Consider the following 5345-nt stretch of genomic DNA (forward strand, 5'->3'; position numbering starts at 1 on the left):
GCTCAGAGAACTGATGGACTCTTTGGAGCTCTCATTGTAAAGAGAAAGACGATGAACGAAAAAATAAGTTATTGGAAGAAGTTAAAACTTTAATAGGCTTTAATATAACAGATTATGAAGACAATCCAGAAGATCACACTCTAACTTTTTTAGACTGGCAGAGAAGTAGCTCCTTGGATCTCTTCACACAAATACACTCTGGCATTAGGTACTTTGAAGTTGACAGAGCATCACAACTACAAGGATCAGAAACTGGTAGAACCAATTCATCAGATGGTGCAGAGATAGGGCCAGTGTCTTATTGGTCTGGACTAATAAATGGAAGGGGAAGGCATAATAGTGTTGGTTACATCAATTCTAATTTAAGTGAGTTCAACGTTATAGCTGGAGAGACTTATCGATTTCGTTTAATTGGTGCTCAGAGTCTTTATGCTTATCGTTTCTCAATAGAAGATCATAATTTAACAGTAATAGCAACTGATGGTCAGTTTATTAAACCAGTGACAGTTGATTATATCATAATACACTCTGGAGAAAGATATGACTTCCTTTTGAAAGCAAAAGAAGAAGATGAACTAGTGTCCACTCAATACTTCATGATACGTGCAGTTACATTAAGTTTTACTGCAACATCAACTTATGCAACAGAACAGTCAGCAGAAGCTATTCTCAATTACAACAGTGCTACTACACCATCCAGTCAATATGCAAATATCGCAGCTAGAAGTCAAACTGTTAGTCAAAGGTGCATTGATAGTGATAAATGTATAGCACTCAATTGTCCATTCAAGAATTTTCCTCAAAGTTTCAACATTGACTGTATACATATTCATCAGTTACAACTACTAACAGATTATCCAACTAGTGAACTGCCTGATGTTGCTACTGATGATAACTCACGACTTTTTTTCAATTTTGGTTTTGAAGGAACACGTCTGACCAGTGCCATTAATGCTCGTAACCTAAAGCTACCATCAGCATCACTAGCACAGCTTGATACAAGTGAACTAAATGATATTAGAAATATAGAGTTCTGCAAGGATTTGGATGAGGATGAAAAATGCAAACGTGATATTGGAAATGAAGTGATATCTCCTGAATGTTATTGTACTCATGTTGTTGATGTGGAGGCTAATAAATACATTGAGTTGGTGATATCAGCAGCTGGCCCAGATTATAATGATGTTAATCCACGGACTTCTAAATTTTTATTTGCTCATCCAGTACATCTTCATGGTCATTACTTTCATGTCGTTGATATACAGTTTGGCCAAACTGATCCCGTTACAGGAAGACTTACAGCTGGTACTACAGACATTGATTGTGGGTGTCAATCAATACCAGGTTATCCTACGCTATGCAACAATCCTTCATGGAAAGTAGCAAGAAGTAGCATGTATGATCAAGGTAATGGTAAAATAAATCCCAAGGCTCCACTGAAGGATACTCTGTTAATACCAGCTGGTGGGTATGCTGTTGTGTATTTTAAAACTGATAATCCTGGTTGGTGGTTCCTACACTGTCATATTGAGGTACATCAATTGGAGGGAATGGGAGTCATCATTAATGAAGGAGGGACAAAAACAACACCACCTGACAGCATGTTAAAATGTGGAACCTTTTCATTGACAATAGACGAGTTCAAAGGCGTAATTTCGAATGATACATCGGCACTAACACCAGTACCAACATTAATAATACTCCTGTTATTAGTCCTGTTATCGCTCTATTACTAACCTCTTCAACAAACAATAAAGTACACTAGTGAGCAGTAGAAATACTATAGTACACATAATACATAAAACAGTGAACATTTTAATATTAGATATTTGCTGCATGTGTATGCTAATTATCATTATTGTTGTTGTCATTATTATTATTAGCAAGAGTTAATTTTAGGCTGTTCAAAAGTAACAATCCAAACAGGCTATCCTGAGATTAAATGTCTCAGTAAAGACAGAGATGATTTATGGAGTAAAAAGGAACAGCAGAAAAGCTGGCATAATAAATGATCCTCACCCCTAGAATTGTCTACTTCAACGACACTAGATCTAGCTATGTTGTGCATTTTTTCTTTAGCTATCAAAAACTATAATAAAATGTCCAATTTACAAGTAGTAGTATTAAATACTCATATGCATGCATATGTTTGTTAGTATTACTGTACTACGTTTATTCAATTTTCCTATAGCAAGCTTGCTATTCATGTGACTCTCACCACTCATGTCACATGACCAGAAAGTGATATGTTAGTGAGAAAATTGGGTCAACCAACCTGCATAAATTGTAGTGTATCTCAGTAAATCAATTGATTGCATTCTTCAAATGTGGTAACAGTTGCTATTGACAACCACTGGATGGACATTGTAATTTGTAGCAATATTCACACTATAATTGATACTATTACAGAAAGTGTTAAAATAACTACTATAATTCAGAAGAATTACAGTTGCAGACAGGATAGCATAACAATTCTAAGAACTGTAGCACTGACTGCCTTATAGAGTGAGGTGATATACCTATAGACTTGTTCATATACAACATGCATACAATACTTTCTCAAATATGTAGCAGTTGCTATTGATAGTGACATATAGTATATTCATGATGATTACAAAATATGTCAAAAATAAATATTAAATTCAAAAGAATTACTACTGCTACAGATATCAACACAAATTCAGTATTTAACAGATAACAATTCTGAGAGCTGTTTTAATAGCTGTGCCTTATCTGAGAAGTGGAAATTCTTTGGGGTCACTATAAAACAGAGAGAGAGAAAGTACAGCTACCAAGAAGTGCTATTTTAAAAATGGCTATGCTTTTACTACAAGCTGTATTCTTCTCCCTCTTCTTTGTAAGGGAAGTATATTCTGAGATTGAGGTTGTCCCGTGCAATCACAATACATCAGTATGTGAATGCAAGACTACAAATCCTAATGATGTATGCGAGTTTACGCTTGACATTGAGATGCTGCAGACCTTTACCCGATATCTGCTTGATGGTACTGGAAACTCTCGTGGCACTGCAGGCAGTGTCTGGTGTATCAATAATGAAGGAGAATGGGAAAGAGTTGATCCTGAAGACACACTCTGTGGTAGCTCTATTGATAGTACTAACTGCACTCAACCATTTGGTGTTGATGGGTACACGTTTCGTTCCTTTATAGCAGTCAATGGACGTATACCAGGACCAACACTCATTGTAACTGAGGGTCAGTTGGTTAAAGTGAATGTAATCAATAGATTAGCATCAGAGAGTGTATCTGTACACTGGCATGGGATGCATCAAAGGAACAGTAACTGGATGGATGGAGTGGAGCATGTTACACAGTGTGGTATACCTCCAGGAGCTAGTTTTAGCTATTTTTTCTATGCAACTCAATACGGGACTCACTGGTACCACTCTCACAGTGGAGCTCAGAGAACTGATGGACTCTTTGGAGCTCTCATTGTTAAAGAGAAGCAAGATAATCCACAATACACTGCCTTCATGAAAAAGTTGAATGAAATGGGTATACAGGAGAATACTTATGTGGATAATCCTAACGAACATACTCTCACTCTTCTTGACTGGCAGAAAAGTAATTCACTGGATCTCTTCACACAAATACACTCAAGCATCAGGTACTTTAATATAGATGAAGCATCAGAATTGGTTGGAGCTAATATCCCAAGAACCCGTTCATCAGATGGTGCAGAGATAGGGCCCGTGCCTTATTGGTCTGGACTAATAAATGGAAGGGGAAGGCATAATGATACTGACTACTCTAATTCTATTTTAAGTGACTTTAATGTCACAGCTGGAAATATGTATCGATTTCGTTTAATTGGTGCTCAGAGTCTTTATGCTTATCGTTTCTCAATAGAACAACATGATTTAACAGTAATAGCAACTGATGGTCAGTTTATTGAGCCAGAGACAGTTGATTATATCATCATACATTCTGGAGAAAGATATGATTTTCTTTTAGAAGCAAAAGAAGAAAATGAAAATCAACGCTTCATGATACGTGCAGTTACATTAAGTTTCACTGAAACATCAACTTATTTAGAAGAACAGTCAGCAGAAGCTATTCTCAATTACAGAAGTACTACAACATTATCCAGTGACTATGCAGGTATTGCTGCAAGTAGTCAAAATGTTAGTAAAAGATGTAATGATAACAAACCATGTCAAGCTCTAAATTGTCCTTTCAAAAATTTCCCTGAACAATTCAACATCAAGTGTATACACATTCATAACTTAACAAGGTTGTCATCAGACATGCAGAAAGATCTGCCCGATGTTGCTACTAGTGATAACTCAAGGCTATTCTTCAATTTCGGTTTTGAAGGAACACGGCTCACCAGTGCTGTAAATGCTCGTAACCTAAAACTACCATCAGCATCACTAGCACAGCTTGAGGCAAATAAACTAAATGACATTAATGGTACAGAGTTTTGTAAAGATTTGAATAAGCCTAATACATGCAATCGTGATAATGGAAATGAAGTGATATCTCCCAAATGTTATTGTACTCATGTTGTTGATGTGGAGGCTAATAAATACATTGAGTTGGTGATATCAGCAACTGGACCAGATTATGATGATGTTAATCCACGGACTTCTAAATTTTTATTCGCTCATCCAGTACATCTTCATGGTCATTACTTTCATGTCGTTGATATCCGATTCGGCCGAACTGATGAAGACTCAGGAAGACTTACTGCTGGCAATAGCGATATCAATTGTGGAGGTGATACACTATGTACTATGCCTCGCTGGAAACCTGATAAGGATTACTCTTCACGTACAGGAATGACAAGCAAAATACCATCAACTGCCCCATTAAAGGATACTCTGTTAATACCAGCTGGTGGGTATGCTGTTGTGTATTTTAAAACTGATAATCCTGGTTGGTGGTTCCTACACTGTCATATTGAGGTACATCAATTGGAGGGAATGGGAGTCATCATTAATGAGAAAGGGAAGAAGACACCACCGCCTGACAGCATGTTTGAATGTGGAAATTTTTCCCTGACAGAAGGCAAGTTTAAAGCAGCAATTTCTGCTACTGCATCACCAACACCAACTCTAACAACAACAACAATAGAGACAACAGCAACAACAATAGGGACAACAACAGCTCAAACACCAACAGGAACAAGTGATACTAATCCAACCACCAACAGTGGTGGTGGCGGTGGTGGTTGTTTTCCTCTGGATGCAGTAGTGCGTACAAGAAACGGTCCATTGCTCATGAAAAATGTTGAAATTGGAATGGAACTTTTAGCTGTGAGTTCTAACCATAAACTAGTTTATAGTCCAGTTATATTGATGTTAGATGTTGATGATATTAAAC

At 37.0% G+C, this 5345-nt stretch overlaps 1 protein-coding gene across 1 annotated transcript in view; it reads left to right on the forward strand.

Annotated features, from left to right (window-relative positions):
* LOC100637223 (laccase-24-like) overlaps positions 1 to 5345 on the forward strand; it is an 11933-nt gene that overhangs the window by 5429 nt on the left and 1159 nt on the right. The window lies entirely within an intron of this gene.

Source organism: Amphimedon queenslandica, unplaced genomic scaffold, assembly GCF_000090795.2.
Source record: "Amphimedon queenslandica unplaced genomic scaffold, v1.1 AMPQUscaffold_13089, whole genome shotgun sequence".
NCBI classification, from domain to species: domain Eukaryota; kingdom Metazoa; phylum Porifera; class Demospongiae; order Haplosclerida; family Niphatidae; genus Amphimedon; species Amphimedon queenslandica.